Source organism: Peromyscus leucopus, chromosome 9 (assembly GCF_004664715.2).
Source record: "Peromyscus leucopus breed LL Stock chromosome 9, UCI_PerLeu_2.1, whole genome shotgun sequence".
Lineage (NCBI taxonomy): Eukaryota > Metazoa > Chordata > Mammalia > Rodentia > Cricetidae > Peromyscus > Peromyscus leucopus.
The window spans coordinates 4,745,954-4,760,122 of NC_051070.1; the positions used below are offsets into that span (position 1 = coordinate 4,745,954).

The 14,169-nt window shown below is 39.4% G+C and overlaps 1 protein-coding gene across 1 annotated transcript in view; it reads right to left on the reverse strand.

Moving 5' to 3' along the window:
• Hs6st3 (heparan sulfate 6-O-sulfotransferase 3) overlaps nucleotides 1-14,169 on the reverse strand; it is a 711,590-nt gene that overhangs the window by 44,596 nt on the left and 652,825 nt on the right. The gene's annotated exons all lie outside the window — the stretch shown is intronic.

Sequence of the window (14,169 nt, forward strand, 5' to 3'; positions counted from 1 at the left end):
ACCACAGTAATGCAGTTTGGGTAGCTTAGGCACTACGCGGATGAACTGAGGACTCAGGAAGAGCAGCTTTCAAATCCAGCGTCGGACAGTCTTTGCTGTGCCACCTTGGGGAAGCTCCTTGTCCTCTCAAGCCTTCAATCTCCTCATTCATACGATGGGAATAAACAGGTTTGGGGACGGATAGATGGCTTAGTGGTTTGTCCCTGAAGATCTGAGCTTGGATCTAGCACTCACAATGCCTTGTGACTAGAGTGCTAGGGGATCAGATGGCCCCTTATGGCCTCTGCAAGGACCTATACACATATGTAGTACACACACACAAACAAAAACAAAAAGCAAAAAAATATTTAAAAAAATAATATTGTTTAGCTCACAGAACTAGTAGAGGGATTAAGGACTTTTATGGACAGCAAGCATATTCATAGTACCCAGAAAAAATACACCAAAATAGATGTTAAAATTTGATCATTAGAATTGTTATAATGCTCTGATGATGTAGTCAGGTACTTTTGTTATCAGTGGGTTAAGAACATGGGCCTGTGACATGTATTGACAGTTACTAAAAGTGTAAAGGGCTTGAAAGATAATGAAGGATTTTGCGGTGGCAAGACTTTGCTATACATAGCGTGGGGTGGGGTGAGGCGTGAAGAATTTTGAAAGAAACTAAGGTGAACATGTTTTTCAAAGAAACTCCTCAGTAGGGTATGATGGTGGAAATCACAGATGAAAGGCAATATGATTTGCCAAAATATAAATAAGAAAACTCATCCACTGGAAGAAGCTTCACTACAATGTGCATGTTGCTTCCATCTGGAAGAAAATGCTAGAGAGACACTTAATATTCATGACTGACACATTTTCTTTGTACTGCCAGTCAGCCGGAACCAAAGCACACAGCTGGTTGAAAAGCCATCTCTGCTTCACGTTTCGTCCCATGACCTTAAGCAGCAAATCAGGCATGGAGGGCTGAACCCTTCCTACTGGCTCAGGTTTTCGTTTCAGGGGGTGACATAGTGACCAAAATTTGCTATGGAGCAGCCAGCATCCTTTCTTGACATTTCAGATTCCTATCAAAAGTCAACACCTGATTGCCAGAATCGAGATCCGATTATCAGTCTCCAGAATCAGGAAGAAAAGACCCCCTATGTTTGGTCACGTATCTTATTTGCAGGCAAAGTAATTTGTCAGATAGAAGCTTCATTTTTGTTTTTATAGCACTGAAGTAATGTAGAGATGTTTTAAAAGGCATCCTTTGAGAAAATTTGCCATAAATATTCAGGAAATCTAAACTTTGGAAAGAATCATTATTAAAAAATGTCTGTTTTTTTTTAGAGACTATAAACTTGAATCAGATCCTACTAGCTTTTATGACATAGTTTTCTAGAATTCTAATCTGCACATACTTATAAGATTTTTTTTTTTGCACACACATAGGACATGAATGCCTAATTACAAATTCAGGAATTGAGCTTTTTATATAAAATGAAAATCTACATCTTTTCTCTTTAATCTCTGATCAGAGATTGGAATAGAGGGGCTGACACAGGAAGGGCGACACAATGTATCTTACTCTCCAGAAGCAAAAAGCTGGTGACCCTCCACTGTTTTTTTCCCGGGAGCTTGAAAGCTGTCATAAATGAAAAATCAGAAACAGAAGGAAATCCATGCCTAAAATCTTCCTCAGTAATTCTAATTTTCCTCAACATGTCACAGTGTTTAGTCAATAAGAAAATATTTGTGAAAAGAGAACTAAACAAAATTGAAATGCATTATTATTTTTAAACACTATCATATTGGCTAGATGACCCTTAGGCCCTTATCAATGCCCTTATTCCCTCCTGAGGGATCATTTAAATGTCCCAGGGCATCACAGTGGAAGTGAATTCCTAGCGTTCTAGCCTTTTGAGAATTGATTGCAGATTTATACATCTTTGCCTTTTGGTTGGGTAGCAGGCTTTAAAGATCCCGGATGATGAAGCATGCTTGTGATCCTGTGCTATGAGAGACTTAATTAGATATCAAATGTACACTGGCTAGTGATGGTTGTTTAAATTATCAAGGCACACACTATGATCCTCAGACCCACAAGCCAGAAGGAAGCATGAGGTAAAAACACAGTAAATCCCCTTTTGATATAACGAGATGCCGGAAATATCATGTCACCACTGGCGGCCTCACAGCTCGCCCTCTCTAATGGTCTGGACTGCTTCGTATTTCACAGATCATTGCTGCGTATTCTCTGTCTTCCAACTACCGAGCCTGCTCCGCTTTGCATTTATCATTTTAATACCTTGGCTAATTTCACCCTAGAATAATGTTTCTGTTTATAGACGCCTAGCCCCTGTGGCAAGCACCAAATACGCTGGGGGTTCCAGGAAGCAATGCTAATGCACACTAGGGTGGTAGGAGAGGCTCTCCAATCACAGCCCTCCCCTCCCGGGCACCCACTTCCATTCCCCAGTCAGCCCCGGCTCTGGGAGGTGTGATTAGAATCCTGCTGTGTGCAGCTGTTCTCAGTACAGCCAGGGACAGAGAAGGTAGAGGGCACCTTAGGACCCGATTTGGAGACCCTAACGAGAAGAGCAACGGGTAATTCATTCTTTCAACTGAAGGTCAAGGGTCACAGTGTGTTAGCAGGACACCAGCGCATTGATTGCTCGGGGCTAAGCACGTGTTTCGTTCCCACCCATGGCATGAATCACACATGATCAAGGAGAAGCAGCTTTTGGTCTGCTCAACAAATTGGTATGTTGCCGAGAGGGAAGAGCACTAGCTGATTAGAGAAGGATTGATGGCGGGGAGTGTTCCCAGGTATAAACCATCTGGGCAGGTGTCTTTTAACTAAGATTAATAAGCATATGTCACCACGAGTTTCACGTTACAAGAGGCATGGTGGTGCAGAATCAAGAATTTCTCAGCCCAACTGCATGCTGCCACTGAGCAAAATTTTCCAGATAACAAAGCAGTGTGCCAGCTTGGATAGAGAAAGGTGCCCTTGCTGCACCTGAAATAATTTATGCCCAAGGTAAATAGCTCTCCTTCTCTAGACTGGGAAAGTGGACCTGGACCACTTTGGCTTCTCTCTCCAGGCCAAAGCACAGGGTGTAAAATTTCCTCTCAGCCAGAAATCTGCATACATATGGACCCAAGTCAACACCCCAGCTTCTCGGGTTCCGTCAGCTGGCAAGCAACAGACCATTTCACAGGTTCTTCTTGGATTCAGGTGGGTGAGGGACTACTGGGATCAGGAACTGCCAAGGACGACTGCAGCAAAGTCGAAGACAGTGACGAACCAGGAAGTGTCCCCAAGTACAGCCCGGAGTGCCACATGCTGCCAATTTCAATTTTAGTTTCTTTTGCAATATCAAAATGGGCCAGGGCTGTGAACTCCCAAGGAACTATCCAAGCCTCTATTCAGGTTTCAAATGCAGGATCAAAGTATGCTTTTTTTTTTTTGTAGCCCATGTGTGTGAACACTAGTTTAAGTCTTGTGAAACTGTGGGCAACCTCTTTTCACAATGACAGCAAAGTCCCCAGGAACCAGTATCTAAGTTCCTTCTCCACAAGAGATGATTATATTCATATAATGGAATATAGATTACTATGTCTACAACACATTTGTCTAAATTATCTATATATTAAAATAATAAAGGTACGAGAAATAATTATGCTTACAGTAGTACTTGTAAAGTCCTTACATCACTGAAAACTGATAGATCTCTTAACATAGACCTGCAAGTCACTATTAAATTAAAGCATTTATTAGGGACAGAATGTCAATGAGAAGTGCAATGGGACCTAAGAGAAAATCTGGACAGGGCTGTATTTTCAGGCTAAAGTTGTGTGTGTCTTTTGTTCTACTAGGTTGTAATCACTAATGCTTCTCACATGAGATTTAGAAAGGCTGTTATTTTCCCAGATTATGTACATCTTTGCTTTCTATAGTTTGGCATAGTTCATTCTTGTTTCATGTCTGACGGCTTGAAATCAACCATCTGTGTATGGAAGGTTTGATCTAGGCTCATGGACATCAGGGACAATCAATCAAGGAATCTGTTGTGGCCAAAAGTTAGGTATGTAGTAATTATACAGCATGTGTTTTCATATCTCACCCTGCACAACGCAGTCATTACATAGATGTTATAGATGAAGGAGAGAGAATTGGCATGCACCAAAGACCAAAGGGCAGAAGGGCAGAAACAAGCACAGCAGAAAGCAGCATCCTAACGACAAAGGAGTTCTGAGAGATTCAAGTAATTTGAGGAAGCTCTTGCTGCTGCATGAGGGAGGCATCTCTCAACCTAGGGAGAATCTATTTTACTCCTTCACATCGCCAAACTTGAAGACTGATGCTAGAAAGAACCGGAGGAAGAAGAAGCCTCCTTGGACTGCGTCAAATAAGAGTCAGGAGCAGAGAGGAAGGAACACCTCTGGACAAAGTGATTCATGATTGACAGTGACCAGTAAGGATATCAGTGGTAGCATGCTCTCTCTCTCTATCTCTCTCTGTCTGTCTGTCTCTCTCTCTCTCTCTCTCTCTCTCTCTCTCTCTCTCTCTCTCTCTCTCGTTGATTACAATTACATTACTTCCTTGCCCTTTCTCCTTCCAAACCCATCCATGTACCTCTGTCCATCTCCTTCAAATTCATGGTCTCTTTTCCCACTAATTGTAATTGCAGGTGTATATGTATGTGTTTACGTACATACACATGTATTCCCAAATATAGCCCGTTCGGTTCATGTCATGTTTCTTGTATGGATGTCTTCAGGGCTGATCATGGCACTGGGTGAACAACTGATCTGCACGTTCCTGAGGAAGAGCACCGCCTCCCTGCTTTCCTCAGCCGCCTATAGTTCTTGGTGTAGGGTTGAGGCCTCAGGGGTTTTCCCCAGCTAGTCTGGCCTGTCATCCTTTGGGCGGCCATGTTAGTGAGACTGTCTAGCCCTAGCTCTTGATGTTATTAGGATACACAGTTTCAAAGAAGAGTCCCTGGTCCTCTGATTCTTACAGTCTTTCTCTTCTTTGGTGATGTTCCCTGAGTCTTAGAAGCAGAATTGTGCTTTAGAGATGTGTATATTGGGACTGAGCTCCACAGCTTTGCATTTTGACTGATTGTCGTTTTCTGTAGTGGTTTCCGTTTTTTGCAAAGAGAAATTTTCTTGATGAAGGGCGAAGTGAGGACTTCACTTGGTGTAATGTTAACAGAGAATACAAATATCTGAATGCATTTCTGTTGCTGTTCTCTGGGCTGTGATTGTCAGATAGCATACCACGGGTTGTATTGTGTGGAAGGATTTTTAATTGCTATTTAAGTTTCTTTAGTTTTAGTTAAAGAAATTAAGTGAATTTTGACTTAGGATTTGAACATAAATTTCAAGTTTCTGAAACATAGCCCTAAATACATCTCTGCAGGTTTGTACTAATTATTTATTTGAGTCAGCATTCTCAGAATTGACAATTTCAAAATCAAAATATTGATCAGCTCTGAAAAACTGGAAAGGCTTGTCATTCATAGGATCCAATTTTCAGCCAAGATGATTCTTTATGTAAAAGTAAATAAGCACAGACATCTATTTGTATGCAAATTTGCTTTAATATTTATTAAGTGCTAAAAATTTTGTCTACAAAAGAAGTATTTGAAAATAAATTTCTTTATGATTTATCATTACTAAACTGTTCATTTGCACATCTATTTTATACAACTATATACCTGAGGTTGAAAAAAAAATTCTCAGGCAAAAAGAAATGGTGTGTGGAAAATTTTTAAGAAGACGTGGTATAGGAGAAGGGTGTCTGTATGTGCATGTGCACGTGGTTCTATTATGAAGTTACCGTACAGACAACAAAGCTGTCCAAACAATGAGTAGTAAAAGATGGTCAGCAGCAGAGCTTACCTCTGGGGACATTAATGTTTCCTCAGTTCAGAATGACCTTTAAAAAATATGAAATACCCCAAATATGCAGAGTTTCAACTTAGAATTCCCTACACAGCCCATTGCTTTTCTTCTTTTCTTTAGGATTAGCACCCACAACCATTTGCACACGCTGGGTTCACTCATTTAAAATCTGATCTAGTTAAAGTTGTACCTAGTTGTAAAACATAGCACAACTTTGAGGGCTTGCTCCTAATTAAGATGGGTTTAATAGACTCTTCCCAGTCTCTTATTAAATGTAACCACAAACATAAGACAGAATACACAGAAAAACTGCACAATAATTCGGAAAAGTCAATGACAATAGAGCTGGAAATGAAGAACAGAACCCAGCAGACCATCAGTTCCTAGTGTATTTTTGCCTCCTGTTTTTCTTACTGGTACTCACAGCAGCCTCAGTCACCGAGACAGGCAGAATCCTCTCTTACAGAGCAGTGGGAGAGGTGGTCCTCATGGAACAGAGTAGAGAGAAGCCGTAATTGTTGCTGCCATTGTTGGTCTCATCTGCCTGGGCATTCAGCAAATGCCAAGGTTTTGATGGGAGACAGACACCTGAGAGAGGAATCTGTCTTCTAACTGAAGAATCACCATCCTAAGAACGTAAGTGGGGTGTGCTTACTGTGCTTGTTTTGTTTCTTGGACCAAACCAGAGGCGTTTGGGGACTGTGTGACAGTGAACTCAGTCCTGAGTTTCTCACCGATTAGGTATCCAAGGGAACTCTTGTGAGCAGGAAAGTATGAAGGAGGTGGGATACAGAGGAAAGATCCAGATAAAGCAGTCCAGTACAGTATGTATGAACTCTGGAATCACCACCAAACAATGTATGAACATATCTGAATCCAAGGGATATTAAAATATCAGAAGATTTGAGAGAAGTATCAGGTAGGCAACTGCCACATCCAAGACTGGTCATGAGGAGACCTACAGATGTGGCAGATGCAAATCTATTGCAGATGTTGAAAATGATCTGATACTACAATCATAACATGCAAGTGGTGTATAGCAACATTTAGCCTATGCACAATAAGGTAATTCACATGTTAAATATTTTTTTAAAAATTCAAGAGTCTCCACAGAGTCTTATAATGCAATACTTAAAATCTTTAGGACCCAATAATAAACCCTATAATATGTAAAGAACCACAAGATGTCTCAAAATCCCTCAAGGAAAAAGATAAAAGATGAAAAATCATGAAAAGAAACAATGACTCTCCCATTCCACCAGAGGCCAGGCCAGATCCCTGAACCCAAGAAGCCTCCAACCCCATCCAAAGCCAGGCCAACATCCTGAAAACCAGGTAAGCCACCACACCACACCACCCCTGCCCCACCTGTTCCAGTCCAGTATAACCTTAAGTGCCCCTCCTCTCCTTGTGACCACATCCCAGCCTATACCTCGGGCAGAAGCCTCCCACTCTACCAGAGGCCAGACCAGCATCCAGAACCCAGGAGACCAGTTCAGCTCCCTAGAAACCAGGCAGAAGCCTCCTACCACACCAGAAGCCAGACTAAGATCCTGAACCCCAGAGGACCCCTGCCCAGATCAGAGGCCATGCACATCATCAAAACTCCAGCCTCCAACTTGGGCAGCAACCTCATCTGAACCAGAGGCCATCTAGGACATCAGAAGTCCAGCGCCATACTCAGGCAGAGACCCTCTGCTCAATCACAGTCCACTCGAACCAGAAGACCAGAGAGGAAACAGAAAACAAGGAAGAAAACACCCATCTGACAAAGACAAACCCAGAAATTGGCACCTTTATTCATTCTAAATCCAGTTGCTTAAACATCAGTGTAAAAACACAATCAACAACAGCCAGGGCATTATGTTACCACTAGAGCCCAGCCACACAACAACAGCAAGCTCTGACTGTTCTAACACAGCTGAAACGCAAGAAAATGACCCTGAAAACCAACGTCATGACAATGATAGAGATCCTTAAAGAGGAATGCCAAGAAAGCCAAGAAAAAAACAAGCAGTAGAAGGAAATGAAGAAAACTGTTCAAGACTTAAAAATGGAAATAAGAGCAATAAAGAAAACACAAACTGAGGGAATTCTGGAAATGGAAAAATCTAGATTAAGTGGACAGGAACTACAGATGCAAGCATCACCAACAGAATACAAAAGATGGAAGAGAATCTCAGGCATTGAAGACACAAACATTGGTCAAATAAAATGTTAAATCTAAAAGCTTCCTGACAGAAAATGTCTAGGAAACCTGGGATACTATGAAAAGACCAAACCTATGAATAATAAGTATAGGAGAAGAAGATTCCCTGCTCAAAGGCCCAGAAATTATTTTTAACAAAATCATGGAAGAAAAATTTCCTAACCTAAAGAAGGAGATATCTATAAATGTACAAGAAGCTTACAGGACCCCAAATAGATTGGACCAGAAAAGAGAGTTCCCTCACCACATAAAAACCAAAACACTAAACATATAGAACAAAGAAAGAATAAATTTAATAATTTATTAATAAATAAATTTAAAGTTGTAAGAGAAAAAGGCCAAATAAAACATAAAGGCGGACCTATCAGAATTATATCCAACTTCTTTATGGAGACTCTAAAGGCAAGAAGGGCTTAGGCTGATGAGCTGAAGGCTCAGATGCTGAAGACCATAGATGCCAGTCCAGACTGCTAAATGCAGCAAAGTTTTCAATTGCCATGGATGGAGAAAACAAGATATTCCATGATAAAGTCAAATTTAAACAATATCTATCCACAATTTCAGATCTACAAGGGTATTAGAAGGAAAACTCCAATCCAAGGAAGTTAACTACACCCATGAAAACACAGGCAATAAATAATCTCACACCAACATAACCCAAAAAAAGGAAGCGCGCGCGCGCACGCGCGCACACACACACACACGCACACACACACACACAAAACCTATAATAAAATAACAGGAATTAACAATCATTGGTCATTGGTATCTCTGAATATCAATGGACTCAGTTCCCTAATAAAAAGACACAGGCTAACAGAAAGGATGTGAAAACAAGACCCTTCTGCTGCACATAAGAAACATGCCTCAACATCAAAGACAGACATCACCACAGAGTGAAAGGTTGGAAAAATATTTTCCAAGCAAATGGCCCTAATAAGCAAGCTAGTGTAGCTATCCTAATATCTAACAAAATAGACTTTAAACCAAAATTAATCAAAAGAGATGGGGAAGGACACTTCACACTTATTAAAGAAAAAAATCACCAAGATGACCTTTTAATTCTCAACATCTATGCCCCAAATGCAATGGCACCCACATTTGTAAAAGAAACATTACAAAAGCTTAAATCACACATTGACCCTCCACACTGATAGTGGGAGACTTCAACACCCCACTATCAGACATAAACTAAGCAGAGAAATAATGGAGTTAACAGTCATTATGAACCAAATGGACCTAAAAGATATCTATGGAACATTTCACTCAAACACAGAATAATATACCTCCCAAGAATCTACAAGGATGATCCAAGCTAAGACTCCTAGCAACAGGGGATATGTAGCCTGAACTGGCCATCTCCTGTAACCAGGCAAGACTTCCAGTGGAGGGATTGGGGCACCAACCCAGTCACATAACCTTCAACCTACAATTTGTTCTGCCTACAAGATGTGCTGGGGTAAAGATGGCAAAGAACTTGTAGAAGTGTCCAACCAATGACTACTCCAGCCTGAGACTCATGCTACGAGATGGAGCCCACCCATGACACTGCCTGGAGCACCAGGACCCAGTGGCTGGATAGCCCAGAGACCCAGAATAGAATCAAACAGGACTGGCAAAAAAGAAAAAGTCAATATAATGATGCCTCATGATGTTTAGCTATACTCATAGATTGGTTCCTAGCTCAATTGTAATCAGAGAGGCTTCATTCAGTAATTGATAGAAACAGATTCAAACAGATGCAGAGACCCACAGTCAAACATTAGGCAGAGCTTAGGGAATCCTGCAGAAGATGGGGAGGAGGAGTCAAGGGCATCAGAAGAAAACCCAAAGAATCAACTAACCTGGGCTCATAGGAGCTCACAGAGACTGAGCTGAAAGCCAGGAAGCCTGCGTGGTACTGACCTAAGCTCTCTGCATCTATATTACAGTTGTGTAGCTTGGTTTTCTTGCAGGACTGTCTTGGACTCTTTAGTCAGCTTTTGGGACCCTATTCCTCATACTGAGTTGCCTTGTCGAGACTTAATACAGTGGAGGTGCTTAGTCTTACTGCAATTTGATACGCCATGTTTGGTTGACATCTATGGGAGGCCTGCCCTTTTCTAAATAGATACAGAGGAAGAATGGATGGGGGTGGGGCTGAGGGAAGGTGGGGGAAGGAGCTGGGATGAGAGGAAAGAGTGGAAATTGCAATTGTGGTTGAGATGTAAATAATAATAAAACAATAAGAGTAATAGTAATAAAAATGACTCAATTTATTATGAATTTAACAAGAAATAATCTTAAGATTTAGGAAACTCATAAGTTCCCAGCATGACAAATTCAAAGAGTTCTACACCCAGACACACTTTAATCCGACTACTAAAAATGAAGGGAAAAAAAATCTTAGAAACAACCAGAGAAGAAATGTTCAATTATATTTAGAAAAAGAATTATTCAAATGCCTGTAGTTCTCTCACCAGAAACTATGGAAGCCAGGACACAATGTAGTGGCATTGTTTAAATTCTAAAAGGAAAGCATAGTTAACTGAAAAATCTAAATCTAGCAAAATAAATATATACTTAGGAATAAATTGAAATACAGATAGATTGTCTCAAAAGAAGGAAAACTAAGAACATACATCCTTGGCAGACTGTTCTAAAGGAATATTGTTCTTATAAGGGAAGAAAAATATCAGTATGAAATTTGGAATGCCAGTAATACAGGAAGAACAAGAGAGATGAATGATATCTGGATAATACAATATACTGCTTTTTTAATATCATGTTTTAAATTTCAAAGATAGTTGAAAGCGAAAGTTATAACAGTGTAGTCAGCATTGTATAACTAGGGTTTCAGTACATAGAGAGGTGGTATCTCTCTCTCTCTCTCTCTCTCTCTCTCTCTATATATATATATATATATATGTATATATATATATATATATAATACAGGAGAAAGGAAAAAGTAACTTCTTTGTGGAGAAACAATACAATATTAATTCTAGCCATACTATCTAAAGATCAGCCTTTTATTTTAATTTGTAGACAAAAATTAAAAACCGATAGGAGAAATATTTTAATATTCAATGGATAAATTGAAATGTATAAACAAAATCAATCTACAAGAATCAGATATGGGGGGATAGGCGGATGAAAACCAAAAGGAAGTAAAAATGATGGTACTAAATCCAGGCATGTCAACTGAAGTACATGCTAATGGTCTACATGTCAATTAGAGGAGATTGTGATAATGAAAAATGCAATTATATGTTGTTTGTAAGAATCTAGTTTAAACTTAATGACATCAGTAATTTGGATGTAAAAGGATGCAAGAAGACATCCATGCAAGCACTAATTACAAGGTAGCTTGAATTATGATAATAACTTCAGACAAAGGCTTCCAGAGCAGAAAATTACCAAGGGTTAAAAACAGGGAATTGCATATCATGAGAGGTAAATGAACTAGGAATTCATACTAATCCTGAGTGTATGAAATCCTACAACAGAAAACAAACAAACAAAAACACAGCATTGAAGGGGAAATGAGCAATCCAAATTGAGCATGTTTCTACCATTTACCCCTGTCACACATAACTGGAAAGGAAGAAAGGATCTGGATTGACAATACCATCAACCAATGGATCTCACTGACATTTACAGAATGCTCCATAATTAGTTGTAAAACTGTGTGTGTTGAAAACCATGAAGGCTGATAAAAGAAATCAAAGAATTCATTACTGACTTGATGTCTCATGTTCACTGATTAGATGGCCCAAAGTAATGATATTAACTCCTCTTTCTAGTTTGGCTTATGCATTTAATCAAAATAAAACAAAATCCTAATAGGATGTCTCACAGTTACGGGCAAACTATTGTTTAAATTTACATAGAAAGGCAAAGGAGTGTTCCAAACCAATTTGGGTCACGATTAATGTTGGGAGACTCTCAGTGTGTGCATTCAAGGTATATTATTATAAAGGTATAGTAACCATGACAGCTATGTTTTGGCAAAGGCATATAAAGTTGATGAAAATAGACTGTGGAGGTAGACCACCTAGTTCAACTGATTTTTGAGAAAAGTAAAAGGCAATTTAATGAGGAGGCGTAGTGTGTCCAAATAATCACACAATCACAATTCTTTAAAAACCAAAAAAGTAGAAGATGAGAAGAACTAGGGGACCATTAACATTACACCATGCATGAGAGAGGGGCTTAAAAGGCTTCACTCATCCCCCCAAGAGCTTAGTGGTGTAGCCAATGATGAGATGTCCTTTTCCTGTAAATAAATAGCTCCTGGCCCATGCTCATGCAAACAATCCCAATTAATCACAGTGGGTCACAAAAGAAAAAAAAGCAAAACAAAGTCCCCCAAGCACATAAAAGGAGGAAGGAAACTTTCTAAATTTTGGGGAAGCAAAAATAATTCGGTGGAAGTGGGATAGGTAATGAGAGAGGAAAATGAGGGGCATAAGAAGGATCAAAACACATTATAATGTATGGAACTGTCAAAGAATAAAGTAATGAACAAAGAAAAAAACATGAGCATGAATCTAAAGCTGACTGTGAAGTTTTGGGTTATCTTAAATGCACTCTAATATTACACACGCTGAAGGCTTGGTCACCAGACTTCATCACTATCAGGAAATGGTCATGTTTAGGAGATGGGTTCTAGAAGGAGGCCAGGTCATTGGAGACACATCCTTGAAGGGGATATTGAAACCAAGTCTCCTCCTTTCTTGTTCTCTGTGTTTCTTAGGGGTCATGTGTGTGTGGGGGGATAGCCTTGTCTGTCACATGCTCCAAAATGCCATAAGGTGTTGCCACACTACAGGCTTAAAAGTAACTGCACTGTGAAATGAAACTTTGTCAATCATGAGCCCAAATCAGTCTTCCCTCTTTTAACTTGACTTTCTCAGGCATTTTGTTGCAGCAACAGAAGACTGAGTAACACACCACTTTCTCATACAATGGCTAAGACTGGATAACTGACTGAAACTTAAAATAAAAATTAGAAAATTTATGGAAGAAAGTAGGTATAAGATTTACCAGGCTCAGCTTAGTAATGGTCTTAGATGTGAGACCCACAGCATGACCCATAAGAAAAGCATTGAGCAATTGAACATCAAAACACCGAAACTGAACATTTGTTCTGTGAGTTATGCTGTCAAGAGAATGAATAGATAAGCTACAGACTGAGAGAAAACATGTGCAAATTTCATGTCACTCAAAAACCTTGATTATGACATAATAATAAGCTCTCACAATAGTCTTAAAACAAACAACTCAATTATAATAGGTAAGATATTTGAGTGGACAATAAAGATACACAGATGAAAGGAAGCACATAAATATTCCTCAAATTAGTAACCATTAAATAAATGTAAATTTTAATCATGATATGCTATCAGACATCTGCTATAAAGGCTATTATAAATAAGCACCCATTATGTATGTAACACATATATATGCATACATACACATGAGAAAGACCATGCCAGGTGCTAGCAAGTTGGGAGCTACTGTAATTTTCACACTTTGCTCTGGCAGGATGAAAACTGGTACATCTTTTTTTGAAGAAAATGTTGGCAGTTTTTTAATGCTAAATGCAAAACTGCATTTGCTATTTCTTGGCCTGATCTAGCCATCCCATTTCTACGTATTTATTTCAGAGAAAGGAGAACTTTGGTTTATGTAGAAATTTATCCATACAGGCTTATAGCTACCCAATCAGCAATGGTTAAAAAATTAGAAATATGCAAGTTTCCATGAATATCAAAAGAAACAAATACCATGTCCCTACACCAATACTACTCATTTGTAACATGAAACAATCAATATGTGCAGCAAATTAGCTGGATTTCAGAAGAATTAAGCTAAGTGGAGAAGTTGATAATGACATACATTGCATTCTTCTAATTTTACAACATTCCAAAACACCCATCTCAGTGTGTTCCAGGGCTAAAGATGAGGTAAAGTTTTGATTTAGGATCAGCGTAAGTGAGATTTTTTTGAATTTTAAAATGCTTTCTTTTTCTGATTGCAAAAGTTGTTATAAGAATATCCACCTGTGCAAACAGTGA